Source organism: Lemur catta, chromosome 17, assembly GCF_020740605.2.
Source record: "Lemur catta isolate mLemCat1 chromosome 17, mLemCat1.pri, whole genome shotgun sequence".
NCBI classification, from domain to species: domain Eukaryota; kingdom Metazoa; phylum Chordata; class Mammalia; order Primates; family Lemuridae; genus Lemur; species Lemur catta.
In genome coordinates, this window is record NC_059144.1 from 6,745,809 (window position 1) to 6,763,283 (window position 17,475).

General features: G+C 37.9%; 1 protein-coding gene across 5 annotated transcripts in view; it reads left to right on the forward strand.

The window, feature by feature from the left end:
• The window catches only part of ADD1 (adducin 1), a 98,221-nt gene that overhangs the window by 11,571 nt on the left and 69,175 nt on the right, over positions 1-17,475 (forward strand). The window contains exon 2 of one of the 5 annotated variants that reach the window (XM_045528209.1): positions 1,272-1,351. The exons of the other annotated variants lie outside the window; for them this stretch is intronic. The gene's annotated coding sequence lies outside the window, so the exon portion shown is untranslated. The remainder of the gene's footprint in view (positions 1-1,271; positions 1,352-17,475) is intronic. 5 annotated transcript variants of the gene reach the window in all.

The window sequence follows — 17,475 nt, forward strand, 5'->3', positions numbered from 1 at the left end:
AGAACTGTGGAAACTTATGGCTAGGAAATAAATACTATCTTGTGAAAATGGGTTTTAAACAATTTGTAAATGTTCCCTGAAATTTTTCCTTACCTATCTACTTATGACCTGTTTAGCCAATTGTTGCTTTTTCTTCCATTTTGACCTTTTGTGTATGTGAACATTATCTAATTCCCCACTTAAGTCAAAATCAAGAGTGAAATTCGCATTGTTTTTTTCTTTTTTAGGAGGTTGAGGGGCTAAAGCTTATGTTACAGGAAAATCAGAAGATATGAGCAAGACAAAATGAAACAAAAATTAGAAAATGTCCATAATTCATGTAATCCCAAATCAAATGTCCTTCGTACTTTTTGAATATGCTCTAAATGTTTTTATATATACAGTAGTCCCTCCTTATCCTTGGGCTTTATGTTCCATGTGCCCTCTGTGGCTGCCTGAAACTGGGGATATTACCAAATCCTATATACTATGCTTTTTCCTAGACATACATTTCTATGGTAAAGTTTAATTTATAAATTAGGCACAATAAGAAATTAATAATAATTAATAATAAAATAGAACAATTATAAAATATGCTGTAATAAAAGTATGAATGTGGTCTCTCTCTCCCTCAAAATACCTTATTGTATATGATATTTTCAGACTGTAATTGACTGTGGGTACTGAAACCACAGAAAGCAAAACTGTGGAGTGGGGGGAACTACTGGGTGTGCGTGTATTTATTTATTTATTTTTAAAGAGACAAAGTCTCACTGTCACCCAGACTGGAGTGCAGTGGTGTAATCATAGCTTGCTGCAACTTCGAACTCCGAGGTTCAAGCAATCCTCTCGCCTCAGCCTTCCCAAGTAGCTGGGACTATAGGCATGTACCAGCACACCTGCTAATTTTTAAATTTTTTCGTAGAGATGGGGTCTTGCTATGTTGCCCAGGCTGGTCTCAAACTCCTGGCCTTCAAGTGACCCTTCTGTATCAGCCTCCCAAAGTGCTGGGATTACAGGCGTGAGCCACCACTCCTGGCTTATATATATTTTTATTAATTACAATTTTGTTACTTTTCTGTCTTCTTCACTTTTTGAAAATATGGTGAAATCTTATATATTAATCATAAGTTAGGGAGAGCAGAGTTAAATTTTATGTGGTTACTGGAGGGAGGTGCAGGAAGGAGGGAAGACCTATTATAAAATAAGCGCAGGCAATTATGTAAGCTAAGAGTGAGTGAAGTGACAGTATAACCTGGTTTTGACATCTCAGTTCTCATTTTATTGGACAGGGCATGGACTCTGATTGCAGAACTCCCTGCCTTGTGGAATCAAGCAGTGAAGACCTACAGAGCACTGGGTGGAGCATAGTGTATGTATTTTTTGGGTGGAGGGACTAGTTTTAATTTAGACCAATTTCAGTTATTTTATAGTAATGTCTTTTCTCAGAATGAGAATTTTAAAAGAAAAACATAATAAAATGTACTTTTAAAGTTGATATAATTCATATACAATAAAATATAATTTAAAATATTTAAATTTTAAATCATATTTCCAAAGGAATAAATTCTGGCCCAATTTATTTGCTTATGTTGTCACTCATTTAATATTTTCTTAGAATATAATTTATATAACTTGAAAGTTCAATGCTTACTATAGGTTAGAGGCCTAAGTTTTGAGTTTGTAGAGTGATTTGGTGGTAGAGCTGTTCACACCTTTATTTTATTTATTTATTTATTTATATATAATGAGTCTCCATACCTTTATTTTAAAGCTTATTCCCTATATGGGATTTGTGGATACAGAGTCTGATAAGCAGAGTGTGTGGCAAACATCAAGTTTAAAAACAGAAACTAGTGATTTTTTTTAAATTTGAGATTTTTTACCCTTATTAAATTTCATGTTTCTGTTTGCCTAGCAGAAATCATCCAGACTCAGTGAGTCTGGTGGTATATTTATCAACATATGCCTTTTGTATAAAGCTTGTGTGGTTTTTAAAATTTTTTTTTCCAGTTCTCCTCTCTGGTTACATTAGCAACAGGACTTTACATTTTTTTTGTGTTGCAGATGATGAGTGTCAGCATCTTCTCTTTTCTTCTTATATTGAATTCTTAGACTCCTTGAGAATCAAAAAACTAACGCATAAAAAACACTGATCCCCGTCTCTACTAAAAATAGATAGAAATTATATGGACAACTAAAAATCTATATAGAAAAAATTAGCCAGGCATAGTGGCGCATGCCTGTAGTCCCAGCTACTCGGGAGGCTGAGGCAGTAGGATCGCTTAAGCCGAGGAGTCTGAGGTTGCTGTGAGCTAGGCTGATGCTACGGCACTCACTCTAGCCCGGGCAACAAAGCGAGACTCTGTCTCAAAAAAAAAAAACAACAAAAAAAACCCCAAAAACATAACAATACCCGCCCGCGAATCTTACGATTAAATATGCTAATACCTTTTTAGTTTGGTCAGTGTCTACTGGCTGTCTCTGTTTCCTTAAAATAGTTATGAATCTTAATAGCATAATATTAAACTTTAACAGAATTGTTTAATGATTAATGCTTGTTCTGGCCTGTGTTCAGGAAACTTGCGTTGGAAGGAATGAAGAGAAGCAAGTTTAATTCAGTTTGCCCTTTGAACTTTATTTTTCTGGAAGTACCTTTTTAAACAATTGTTATGACTAACATATAACATTGTTTCTGGTAACTGTTAGCTTAAATGTGTTGAACATATTTTGATAAGGCTTTACATGAATTTATGCTATATAGGAAAAAAATTATGTAGTAAACATGGTAGGACTACAGTCTATAGGATACTTAACTTTTAACTGAACAATGTCTTGAGAACCTACTTTGCCAATACAAAATGACAGCAGCAATTTTTAAAATATTATTTTTTGCTAGCATATTTTCCACCCTATAGCTTTTAACTTGCATGTCAATCCCATCTCTTCATTTTTGTTTATTGAGCACTTGTTTTATGCTGGGTGCTGTTCTAGGCACTGTGCACAGAGCTGGGGATGAGATACACTGGGAATGTGACGTTTTTCTCCCTTTCTTGGGAACTTATGTTCAGAAAGAGAGAAAGAGGTAATAAAGAAATACTGTAATGTCAGGTAGCAATAACTACTGTGCAGGCAGTGGAGGCAGGTTACAGAATGATCGCAGCAAGGATGGGATAGCCAAGACAGGTATGTCTGAGGAGGTGACATTTGGTCATAGATCTGCGGTAAGTGAGGAAGGGAAGTCTGTGTGCATCTGAGGCAGTTGTTTGGGCAGTGGAAACCTATTTCACTGCTCAGGGTTTATTGAGCGGCTATTTCCTCCTCCCTGGAAACTACTAAAGCAGAGAGCCTGTTGCCTGTTGGTGGTGAGTGCTGAAGGGGACAGGCAGTGTAAACCCTCATAGGCTGGGAGCTGGATGAGGAAGCAGAGCAGATGCTGTTTACCTCACTCTCCCTGTGTCTGCCTAATGTCTGAATGGCTGATGTATGTGTTAAATTGTTTTCTTTTTTTCAGCCGGGGGGGGGGGGGTGTTGAACCCATCTAACAACAGCAACAAAATCATTAATGTTAGTAGTATCATAATTATATAATCATTAAATTATAATAATGGCCTCAGGCAATTTTTATTGAGCACTATGTGGGAAGTATTGTTGTTATCCCCATTTTGTAGAATAGGATGTTGTGAGACAGGTTAAATAATTTGCCCAAGAGTACACAGCCAGAATGGTGGTGTGTACATATACCTCCTTTAAAAAATAAATTATTGTACATAATGATATTTATCTTGGCCCTTCTACCCCCCATTTAACGTATCTTGGAGAATGCTCAGTGTCAGCATACATAAATAAATCTATTTTTCTTTGATAGCCTCAAGGTATTCCATTTTACAGATATACTATAATTTATTTAGTCACTGCTGTATTGATAGATATTTGTTTCCAGGTTTTTACTGTCATAAATAGTGCTCCAGTTATTATTCTTACATCTTCATCTTTGGGCACTTCTGAAGTATATCTATAGATACAGTCTCAGAAGTGAAATTGTCATGTCAAAGATTGTTTACACTTTTAGTTTCCACATTATCCTCCTAAGAAGTTATACCAATGTATACTCTCACCAACTGTATATTTTCCCTATATAACAAAGCGTTTACATGTAACGGTAAGGCCATAATAGTACACAGTTATTGTGAGGATTAAATGAAATAAATGCAAAAAGATATCTAGTAAGCTGTCAGTAAATGACTGTTATGTGTTCCTTTTTTTTTTTTTTTTTGGAGACAGAGACTGGCTCTGTCACCCTGTGTAGAGTGTTGTGGCATCATCGTAGCTCATTGCAACCTCACACTTCTGGGCTCAAGTGATCCTCCTGCCTTAGCCTCCCAAGTAGCTGGGACTACAGGCGCATGCCACCATGCATGGCTAATTTTTGTATTTTTATTAATAGTAGAGATGGGGTCTCACTCTTGTTCAGGCTGGTCTCAAACCCCTGAGCTCAAGCTGTCCTACCTTGGCCTCCAGAGTGCTAGGATTACATGTGTGAGCCACTGTGCCCAGCCAACTTTTGTATATTACTAATAATTATTAATCATTTCTTCTGAACTTTATTACCAGAAATATTATAGGCCTAGGCAGAGTTTCAGGAGGTTGGGGAAGGGGGTTTATGCAGCTGACTATAGCAATGTATGCCTCCAAATTACTGTTACCTGTATCAGAACAAATACACTGTGCACTGAGGCCTTGGGGGCCAGGGAGTCTTCTAACTGGGGCTGATGTTAGCAGGCAGAGCCCACAGGCACATCTGACTTGTGATAGGAAGAGCTGCTCTCAGACAGGGCATAGTAGGTGTAACGTGTGTCTCTGCTCCTGGAATAGCAGCTTTGGCTGTTTCCGGGGGGAGCAGAAGGTCATCACTTGGGAGGGTCCTTTAGAATATCCTGTCCCAGACACTTTATTATCCCCTTCACTTATTCTAAAAGGCTTAATTTAAATTTGGCTTATGTATTGACTTTGGGAGCCTTATGTATTGAGAGTGATTTAGGGAGCCCCTTACCTAAAGAATGATTTTCCTCATCTGCACACTGTTGCTTGAAATTTATTTTAGAGGAAACAAAGCCATAACCATAAACAGTGTGGTGTTACTGAATGAACACCAGCTCTTCAGAAGGTGTAGGTTTTGTAAAGTAGGAAGTATCTTCAGGGAAACACTCCTTTTCCAGCTTTTATCAAAGCAATGAGGGTTAGCTAGCAGTGGGTGATAAAGCCACTTATTTGCTCCGAGCCTCAGTTTTCTCCAACATAAAAACTTAGTTATATAAGACACAAAGGAGAGAATGTTGTAAAAGCACTTTGAAAATGCAAACGCCTAAGGAAAACATACATCCATACAAAAATTTTTACATAAGTGTTCATAGCAACGTTATTTTTAATAGCCCAAAAGTGGAAACACCCCAAATGTCTGTCAGCTGATGAGTGGGTAACCAAAATGTTGTCTGTCCAAACAATGGAATAATAGTCCGCAATAAAAAGGACTGAAGCACTGACACAGGCTACAACATGGATGAACTTTGAAAACATTATGCTAAGTGAAAGAAGGCAGACACAGAAGATCATGTGTTGTATGATTTTACTTATGTGAAGTGTCCACAATAGGCAAATCCATAGAGATGGAAAGATTAGTGGTTGCCTGGGGCTGGAGCTGGGGAGAGTAGGAATGAGAAGTGACTGCTAATGTGTACAGGGTTTCTTTTTGGGTGTTGAAAATGTTATAAAATTAGATTATCATGACGGTTGCACAATTCTGAATATACTAAAAACTATTAAACTGTACCCTTTAAATGGGTGAATTTTATGGTATGTGAATTGTCAAAGTCAAATAAAATGTAGAGATAGGAATTTCAGAAATCAAAACATCTTATTTGGGAAGAAAACTAATTCAGGACATACATGTAGATGAGAGTTGTCTTAGGTATGTCTGAACAACAGAGAAGAGTAGAGGTTTTATAAAAGTACAGAAATGTTACATATTGTTCTTTGAGAAAGTTTATTGGCACTAATAAGGTTTTGGGGAGCTGACAAGTTTTGACTGTAAGTGACAGAAATGGGTAAAACTGTTTTTAGAGTTACAGGAGATTGGTTCAGCAGCTCTTAGATAAACTGGTTCCAGGTTACAGCAGGCAGTTTCATCAGGCAGGCTTGCAGATAATTACATTCTTGGAGCAATGTTTTGAGCAATGTTGAGTGCTCTCGCCTCTCGACTCTGTTTTAGTTAGGTATGACTAGAATGACCCAATTCATATGATCAACTTTCACAGAATATGTCTTAATAAAGGTAAAAAAATGCAGGATTAGGAGTTTAGTTCTCACTGAAGACAGTCAGTTGTCATTGGTATAGTGCTGGTGTTAGGGATGCAAGTCCCAATTTTGTCACTCAAAGTATGTGGCTGGCCCTTGATCAAGTTGGTGAAATTCTTCAAACTAATTTTTCTCATCTGTAGAAATAGATGTAATAATAATAACAATCATGTCTAACTGGAAGTGTTGTGGGGCCATGGTGAGTGAGCTTTCGAATGCTTGCAATACGTAGGGATGCTGTCAGCGTGTGTTTCCTTTCCTTTCCTTCTTTTCCACTATACAGAGGAGAGAGAAGCAGACATGAAGAGGGAAAGGCAATAGAGAGCCCTGTTTACTAACTTCTCTCTCTGTATCTCTCTCCCTCTCAAAATAAATCAAAGCTCTGTGCAGAGGTACTTCTGTCTGATAGAGCTGTGCATGTTTGCAGTTTAGCAGAAACTATGGTTAAGACATGCTTTCCAAGAAGATTTTCATTAACAGCCTAACCCCTTTCCCAGATGATACCATTAATCAAGGTATTGTTGCATAGGGCTTCAGGCAGGAAGGAGAGTTAGGAATGGTTCTTGAGTCTTATGGAATGAACTTCCTTTTGGACTGAGCATCTACTTCAGTAGGAAGGGATGTGATGTTAATCTGCCCAGCTTTAGAAGAACTAGATGACTACCACCATCCAGGTACCTTTATCTCAGTTTGTTCTGAGTATCGTCATCGGGGCTGAAGCACAGCATACTTTGACAGCAGAACCACCAAGAACGTCACTGACCTAGGGTATCTGCAGCATTGAATGTGTTCTGTTTTCTGTACTAAGTATTTAAGTGATTGATTTGTAAAGCAGAAAATATGATAGTTTTGTAAAGCAGGAAATATCTTCAGGGAAACATTTCTTTTCCAGCTTTTAGTCAAGTGACAAGGGTATTATCTCTCTCTAGTTTCTAAGTGGAAATAGTACCACTTAGGAGACATACTAATTCACTGAACTTTTTAAAAAGCCTTCAATGTACCAGACACTGCACTGTGCATTGAGGAATCAAAGATAGCAAAAATGGAGAGTCTGTACTTGCAGGGCTCCTGACTGATGAGATTAAACATACAGGAAGCCTTGAGGCTGAGAGGGCAGAGGAGCTCCTGCTGGGGCTTTCTCTATAGGGAAACTGGGTGGATCCCTGTGAGAACTATGAGGTCACTGAGATGTTGCATATTACTCATATATAGCTATTTTTATTATTTCTATTTTACAAAAATCAAGCTAGTGATTCTCTTTTAAAGTATATTTTAATTTTTCTTGGTGGATAATTTGTTTTGATTGCTTCATATGCACTAGGGTGAAATAGAATTCTCATGAAAATAGTGCCGATTTTGCTGACTACAGCTACGGAAGGTTGCCAGTACCTTTTTCATAAAATGAGTTATTTGTACATTATTTCATCCTTTGAAGCCATTGATCCCACATTTCATTGTGCTGTAAAAAAAAAAAATTACCTTTATTCTCAGAAAAAATTGAGGCTTCATGACATTTGCAAGAGTGGATATAGGAGTTATATCTTATTTGATAGACACTCCCCCTCCCCTCCGCTACCAAGGTGCCTTTAAACTCAGGTAACCAGGAGATTTGTAGCTGTGGGAAACAGCTGTAATCTATCCTTCAGAGTTATTTTAAGGGCTAGAAATTATATACGGTATATAAATCATAATGAGTGTACAGATTGCTAAATGGTTGGGATTTATTCTGTTTTTTCTAACTTCTTAGAAGTTGGTCACTTTTTTTTTTTTTTGAGATGGAGTCTCATTCTTCATCATTGTAGCTCACTGCAGCCTCAGACTCCTGGGCTCCAGTGATCCTTCTGCCTCAACCTCCCAAGTAGCTGGGACTATAGGCATGTGCCACGACGCCTGGCTAATTTTGTATTTTTTGTAGTGACGGGGGTCTCACTCTGCTCAGGCTGGTCTCTAACTCCTGCCCTCAAGTGATCCTCTCCCCTCAGCCTCCCAGAGTGCTAGGATTACAGACATGAGCCATCTTGCTGGCCTACTTATTCTTTTTTTAATCTAAGTATTTAAGGCTGTGTGTTTCTCTAGAAGTATCTGTTTGAAAGTATCTTGAAAACCAAGAGTGTTCAAGTGTAGTAGTTGTATTATTTATGTTTAAATTTTTATTATGATTTCTTTTTTGGCTCATAAATTATTTAAAAGTATGCTTTCAAATTTCCAAATGTATGGTTTAAAAATTATTTTTTCTGTTACCAGCTTATGTTTTAATTGTATTGTGACTGTAGGAATGGCTTGTGTGTTGCTTTCCTGCAATTTGTTGAGATTTTCTTTATTGCCAGATATGAGGTGAATGTTCATAATCATTGCCTGTATTCTAAAGAATATGTATTTAATTTGTTTTAGAAAGCAGTAGTGCAAGATTCTGTATACATCTAATGATCTTAACTTGCTGATTGTATAGTTCTTATTTTCTATTTACTGTCTACTAATTTTTTAGCTGTTTTGCCTATAAATAATTGAGTACTGTGGTAATCTCCCATTATTATGGTAGATTTTTCAGTTTCTCTGTGAGTTCTAGCAATTTTTGTTTCATATACGTTGGCACTATTTTATTAGGTACATATAACTTTATAATTTTCATCTTCCTGTTGAATTTGTCAACCCTAAATAATGAGATTCAGAAAACGGGATTAAGTATAGAGTTTATTTTAGCAGAAATCTTGAGGATGGCCACCCAGGTAAACACAGACTCTGTAAGAATGGACTCAGTGCTCCAAAGTGGGGAAGTTAAGGTTTCACTTATACAGGCAGAAATGGAAAAATTTAACAGAGTTGCAACATTTTCCACACATGGAAATATCTATGTTACAGTGATTTGATTGGAGTTTGAGACCAGCCTGGGCAACATAGTGAGACCCTGTCTCTAAAAAAAAAAAAGAGAGAAATAATAATAATTACCTGGACATGGTGGCAGGTGCCTAGAGTTCCAGCTACTTGGGAGGCTGAGACAGGAGGATCACTTGAGTTCAAGTGCTTGAGGCTGCAGTGTGCTGTGATCATGCTACTGTACTTCAGCCTGGGCAATAGAGCGAGAAACCCTGTCTCTAAAAATAATTAAAAATTGATGATACAGAACAGTGAAACAGTCTGTAAGAGGGAACTCTAATTATTAAAGTGATGGTGATGTGTCCCTGTGCACATACCAAGACAGATAATTAGTGTCTATTATAGAATCTTCTTCCAGTGTCTTTTTTTAAGAGATTCCATCAGTCTTTAAAGATGACACTGTTGCTGCTGCTAATAGTAATAATAGTGACAGCTACCACTTGTTGAATGTTTACTAAACACTTGACATAAATTAACTCATTTAATCTTAAACCTAGGAAATAGATAATGACATCATTCTCATGTTACAGATGAAGAAATGGAAGCATAGAGAGATGAAGAAATGTGCCTAAGGTTACACAGCTACTAAATGGTGAACTGGGATCAGAAGCCAGGTGGTCTGGCCCCCATGTCTAAACTCCAGACATGAGTCAAGCACATGTATTAATCAGTGAGAGACTAATGGAATTTTGTTGAAGACCCAAGCCAGATGCTTTTCTGCATCAATGATATCAAACAGATTTTGGAAATATAAACAGGATAGGGTGCATTAAAATTCACTTGAATTTATTTAGTTAAACAGATGTTTGGCTTATCTTTAGTTGCCTCACACAGAGTTGTTTGTAAAACCACACCCAAGTCTGTTTCAAGCATATTGGTTTATGGATTCAATTAAAGTGAGAAATCTCACTAAATAATTAGTGCTGCCTGTGTTGCGATATGCCACAATAGTTTTAGTTAAAATATGAAAAGATAAAATGAGTTTATAATAGATGTTATTTTTAATTAAAATAATGGATATTAACTTTTAATTGGTTAAACTTCATGTTCTTGAGGTTTTTGGAGTGAACTTTTAGCATGTTACTTTTACATTCTCATCAGATATTAGAATAATTAAAATATTTACTATTCAGAGATCATCTACTATGTGCCAGATATTGTGCTAGATATTTTACATTTATTATGTAAAACTTATGACTAAGTGTATTTTATTACAAATGAGGAAACTGAGGTGCAAAAGATGATACACCTTCCAAGGCCAGACAGTTGTAGACTCTGAAGTGGGTGCTGCTGGTGTGAAGTCAAAATGCGTGTCAGGGGACCCTGGTGAGAGCGAAGAAACACGCCTCTTTGGGGAGAGGCGTGTTGGTGATGAGATAACTGGAAAACATTATTCATCATGATAAATCTCAAGTGGATTAAAGAGAAATGTTTAGGATTATAGAGACGCTGTGGAGAAAAGGCAAAATAAAATGCTTATCAGAGATGATAAGCTTTCTTGGAACATTTTATTAGACATGCCTGTGAATGAATGATAACTTTTTGAAAAAAAATTTATTTTTGGTTATTATGGGTACATAATAGTTGTATATATTTGCAGGGTACATGTGATATTTTGATACAGACATACAATGTGTATTAATCGAGTCAGGGTAATTGTGGTATCTGTTACCTCAAGCATTTATCATTTGTTTGTATTAGGAACATTCCAAATCCAGTGTTTTAGTTAAAGTATATCCTAACACTGTTGATTGTAGTCACTTTGCTGTGCTATCAAATATTGTTCATTCTATCTAACTATACTTTTGTACCATTAACCATCCCCACTTTATTCCCTTCTTCCCCGCTAACCTTCTTAGTCTCTGGTAACCATCATTCAGTGTCTCCATTGTTTTAATATTTAGCTTTCACATAAGAGCGAGAGCATGTGAGATTTGTTTTTCTGTGCTTGGCTTGTTTCAGTTAATGTTCTCCAGTTCCATCCATACTTGTTGCAAATGATAGGATTTCATTCTTTTTTATGGCTATATAATATTCCATTGTGTATATGTACTATGATTTCTTTATCTATTCAGCCATTGGTGGACACTTAGGTTGATTCCAAATCTTGGCTATTGTGAATAGTTGCTGTAGTAAACATGAATGTGCAGATATCTTTTCCATATACTGAATTCCCCTCCTTTGGATATATACCCTGCAGTAGGATTGCTGGGTCACATGGTAGTTCTATAACGTTCTCTTCAAAAGCAGAAGAAATCACAAAGGAAAAGGTTTGCAGACCTAAATATGCAAAATGTTAATATATGCTTATTAAAAATTAAATTTATTTTTAATAATTTTATTAGAAGGTAGTCTGAGGATGAAGGTCAGTAGTTTTACCATTTTTCAGATTTATGGAAATAAATATGTCAAAATCTCAACAGATAGATGAACAAAGGAAATTAATAGACCTTGTGGGAAATTTGAGATGTAAATAAAAACATGAAAAAAATTCAACCTCATGTACTAATCAGAGAAAAGCCAAATAGAACAGGCATTTTTCATCTACCAAAGCAGGGAAACATAGTGATATCCTCTGCTTCCTTTTCAGAGTATGTGAGCCAAAAAGGAAGTGAAACTTTATATTTGATCCTAACCCAGTTTGGAAGTTTCCTTTACTGTAGTTTTTCCTTTCTCATGTCAGACTTACCACTTCAAGCAGTTGTCACTTTAGAGACATTGTGTGCCCCTGTTTCATTCAGCAGCTGCTGCTTGTGCTTTCACTCTGGACAGGGCCCTGGAACTAGGATTTTCAAATGAGGTCATATTTTCTAGGATGTTTATTTTATTTGCTGTGTTACAATTAGTTGAGAGTGCTTTGCGTATTTATTGTCTTGTTAAAATATGCTGTAGTTTTTCAGAAGTTGTATGGAAATCATTTTAAAGTATGTCATACTCTCGGTAGCTGAGTAGAATTGCCTCCCTGAAGTAAAGGGAAAGTTCTTATTCATTTGAGGCTTGGTGCTGAACACTTGAGTAGGTGGATCATTTCTGTCTTATGTTACCTCAGAGAAGGTCAGGCTGTAAGGTCAGGATACAAGATTTCCCCAGGGACACAGTATAACATACTTGGGAAAGAATGAACTGTTTGCTTATTTCAAAGTCAGGTTAAGTTCAGATTAAAAATGCCAGTATTGCTTAGCTAAGTATTAAATGTCAGAATGGAAGGAATAAACTTCTTTTTTCCTTTGAAATGAGTACTTAACCTCCATTGGGCTTTAACAGTGTCTTTTTCATGGACATGCTAATTAACATCTTATCCATGAACCTTGTGGATTTACTTCCACAATTCCAGTCACATAATTACTGCTTAGTGTGTCTAAGTAACCAACTTGTCAGTGGTTTACATGATGTGAATCTTTCCTATTCCTGTCCTCCAAATTATTTCTTCTGTCCTAAATAGAAAATATTTTATTTCTAAAATTTTAATATATGGCCTCATAATTTTAATGTTTCAAAGGTACCTATGCATATATACTGTTAGATATTTCTTGCTTTTAGCTATTTCTTAACAAAAAGGGAACACAAAAATGATAGTTTCCCTCAATCCCAAAAAGATTAACACTTTTTTATTAGGTTATTAAGTATGAAACGTCTGATTCCTTAAGAACTAAGTTTGACAGTTGATATCTCTGACATTTCACTTTGACACTTCTTGTTTTATTTTATTTTTTATCTGTTTGCCCAGTAACTTCCAGGACTTCCTCTGGTATTCCTCTGTTAAAATATAGAGCTGATTTGATGGGTAGGGCAACAATAGTAGCCTTCCACGACCAACGGAAGGAGTTTCGGTGAATAGAACTTGATTGCTAATTACAATAACAACAACAGACATCGTATTGAGAATATCATGTTCAATCTTCAGCAATCTTATAGCTAGATATTATTGTTCCCCTTATACTGATGAAGAAACCAAGGTACAAATAGTGACCTTACCCAGAAAATGCTGCTAATGAGTATCTGAGCTGGGGTTTGAACCTGAGTCACTCCAAAGCCCTCCATCCCATCACATATCATGCCTTTCAGCAGTTGTAGGACCTCAGGGTTGTCCACTCACATATTTTCCTACCATCTACTGGCCATTCCATAGGAGATCGATTTTAGTCAGATTATAGGTGGAGAACAGAGCTGTCAGGACCACCCAGAAATAGCCAAGCAGGCAGCATATACTCTTATTTCAGCCAGTGGATACTAGGGGTTGCAGGGTGAAGGGGAGGTTGACAGAAGCTGCTTCTTAGCAGATGTTGGCCTCTATCACTATTTGTTCACCTTGTTGTGTGGCTGTAATATAATTTTGTATATGCTATTTTAACAAATTATGGGACATGTCCTACATATTATTCGTAAGATCATTTTTATGACAAAATACTTTCCTATCTTACTATTTTGGTTTTCTTAGAGATGGCACTCCCTCTGTCTCCCAGGCTGGAGTGTAGTGGCAAAATCATAGCTCACTATAACCTTGAACTCCTGGGCTCACGTGATTCCCCCACCGCAGTCTCCTGAGTAGCTGGGACTACAGGGGCATGCCACCACACCCAGCTAATTAAAAAAAATTTGTTTTCGTTGAGACAGGGTCTCGCTGTATTGCCCAGGCTGCTCTTGAACTCCTGGGCTCAAGTGATCCTCCCATCTTGGCCCCCCAAAGTGCTAGGGTTATAGACATGAGCCACTGTGCCCAGCCCCTCTTATTATTTTATAATTATTAAACTAATTCCCTGATAGTGCTCCATTTTTTTTTCAGGGAAACATTCCCATCTTAGGCTAGTGCTGTTAGTCCCTCCTAATGTGTTTGATTACAATATAGTGGCTTTTTTCTTCCTTCTCAAATCTAAATAGAATTTTCTAACGTGTCTGGTTGACCTGTGCTTCCTGACTTAGCTGGGTCTTCTTGCAGTCTTTATGGGCTACTCTGTAGTGCCGTGCATGGGAAGTCTAGAAGTCTCTTTTTCTTACTTTTCTTATTGTCCTGCCTCTGGGAGTTATAAGTGCTTGAGTCTCCAAATCTAGTCAGCTAGAGGCAGATTTAGCCTCTTTTTCTTTGCATATCAAATTTGAGAATTGACGTAATTCTTAGAAACATAGAACCTGCTTAACTCAGATAACACAATTTGATATACAGATTGTCCATTTGCAGTCTGGAATTTCCTTGATTGTGGTGAACTGAAATTTGGACTCTTTTAGTTTGCTGCTATATCCCCAGAGTCTCTTCAGTCATACGTCAGTTGTGATTGAATGGAGCAAAGTGATGTTTTTTCTTATGATCAGAAGCCTCTGAAATCCAAACTTAGATTAGCATTGTTAGTCCAAAATGCTAGACCTGGATGTGTATTTGTTCTCTAATATATACTAATATTATATGTTATATTAATTGAGGACGTATAATGTGATAGCCATGTGAATATGCTAGTGAATGAAATAGACAAGTTTCTTGCCCTCTTGGGGGTTGCATTCTAGAAGGGGAGATAGGGAATTTCTGACAGTAATCCTAATTGCTAGCACTCAAGTGCTTCCTATGAGTCAGGCACTGCATTAACTATATGAGGTAGGTACCATTATTAACCTCATTTCAAATGTGGAAACTGTGACCAGAGAAGTTAAATCTTCCCAAGTCTGTAAGTGTCTGAGCTGGAATTTGAACTCAGGCAGTCTAGCTCTAGAGTCTGTGCTCTGACAGTAGTGATAAGTGCTTTGAAGGGAAAGAAAACAGAAGAGCCCAGAGTGATTTGAGAGAGCTGGAAGTGGGGGCTACTCTAAATAGGGTGGGCAGAGAAATTAATTTCAGATTTTGGAGGTGAAATTTGACCTGCAACCTAACTGATAAGGACTAAGGCATTCGAAGTGGCTGGAATAAGTTTATTCTAGGCAGAGAGAACAGCAGGTACAAAGGCTGAGAGGCAGGAAGGATCTGGGTGTGTTTGAGGGGGGAGGGGAGGCCAGTGTGTTTGGGACATGATGAGCAGGGGGAGGCTGGGCTGGGGGCCAACTAGGAAGGTCCCTGCAGGCTTGAATCTTGATAAATCAAGATTCCAGATTTATCTAGGGACTGTGAGAAGCCGCTGGTGGGAATTAAGCAGGGGTATGACATTGGAATACATTTTCATGGAAAATGAATTATAAAAGTTTAAGAGTAGGCTGGGCACAGTGACTCACGTCTGTAATCCTAGCACTCTGGGAGGCCAAGGTGGGAGGATTGCTCGAGGTCAGGAGTTCGAGATCAGCCTGAGCAAGAGTGAGGTCTCTACTAAAAATAGAAAAATTAGCTGGGTGTTGTGGTGCATGTTTGTAGACCCAGCTACTTGGGAGGCTGAGGCAGGAGGATTGCTTGAGCCCAGGACTTTGAGGTTGTAGTGAGGTACTATGACGCCACTATACTCTACCCCAGGTGATAGAGCAAGACTCTGTCTCCAAAAAAAAAAGAAAAGAAAAGAAAAACAAAACACTTATGTTTTGAATAAGTTAGGGTTTAAGTGGACTTTGAACATTCAAAAAGATGTTTTATCAGCATTTGGATGTACAAGTTTGGGCACAGGAAAGAGTTTAGGGCTGGAGATAAAAATTTGTGGTCCATTAGTGTATATAAACTAGTGGTGCTCAATTCTGAGTGCACATTTGAAGCACCTTTAAAAATGCTGACCCCCAGGCATCACTCCCAGAGATTCAGGTCCTGTTGGTCTTGACTGGAGTCTAGTCACAGTTTGTTTTAAAGCTGTCCAGGTAACTCTAAAATACACCTAGGACTCTAAAATACAACACTGGTAGAGTGGGATTTAAAGCCTCGAAAGGCCGGAATTCGATTGTTTAGGGCAACAATATAGCTAGGGAAGAGGAGCAGCTCAGAGTCCTGGGGCACCTCAACACTTAGAGGTTGGTTAGAAGAGGGGGAACAGCAAGGGAGACTCACAGGAGTAGCTAGAGAGGTAGGAGGAAAACCAGAAACTGGTGTCTGAAAGCCGGAAGAGGACAGTGCCTCCTGAGGACAGAGTGGCTGTGCCAGGTGCTACTGAGAGCCTGGCGCGGTGGACATGGCTGGAGGGTTGACACTAGCTTTGACTGAGGCGGTGAGTCTCAGAGTTTCAGACCAGGGTCAGTAGGAGCTGTGGCTTCTAGTCCTACCTCTGGCATAGCCTATTTGTATCTTTGCTTATTTATCAAAATGTAAATGAAATATCTCAATGCTTAAAGAAGATGATAAATAGACTTAGCTTTATTCCCCTCCCCCCCTTCCAAACAACAGCCAGTTCTCCTTGGTTCTAACTGTCCCTCTGCCTAGAACACCTTTCTGGATATATGTCCACTCGGCCTAATGCCCCCACCACCTGTGAGTCCGTGAGTTGTTCCTCACCTGTCACTTTTTCCAGGAGCCTTCCTCTGTGCTTCCTACTTAATGATATGACTCTCCTCCCCACGCCCCTGGACTCCCATTGCCTACCCATACCCCTGTTACCTTAGCATACTGTGGGATTGGCTCACTTATTGTGCTTATTGCCTTGTCCCTCTGCTAGAATATAAGAAATCTTTGTTTTGTTGATTGATGTCTCCTAGGCATCTAAATTGCTCAACAATGCCTGGCCTATAGTAGCCTCATAGTTAGGTGCTCAGTAAATATTTGATGACTAAATGATTGTTGATTCAGTGAAAATAGTGATAATTATCTTTTGGCTATACTTCAGTTGCATTTGAAATTTGCATGGGATCTGTCAGTTTTCCCCATGGCCTAATTGGAGACTGCCAGAGTTTGGATTCTCCTCTCTCCTTTAGTAGTGGCATGTCTAGTGAAATGGCACCATTTTGGTGCCATATAAGGGAAAACTAATAATATATACAGTTTGAGTCATAATTTTCCTTTGTCTAAATTTGGTTTTGGCCATTTTTTTTTCTTCTTCAAAGAAATGGCGTCTTGCTCTGCTGTCCAGGCTTAAGTGTAGTGGCATGATCATAATTAACTGCAGACTCAAATTCTTGGGCTCAAGTGATCCTCCTGCCTCAGCCTCCTGAGTAGCTGGGAATACAAGTGTGTGCCACCACACCTAGCTTGTTTTTGGCCATTTTTCCCCCCATTTGTGACTATTAAGACTTTAATGATTTTCCCCTTCAAATATCATTTGGAATTTTTAAAGACCTTAGAAATTATTTTGGATGTTAATGTAGGGAAGTGGTGGTGATAATTAGAAACAAATTATATATATATATATATATATATATATATATATATATATATATATATAT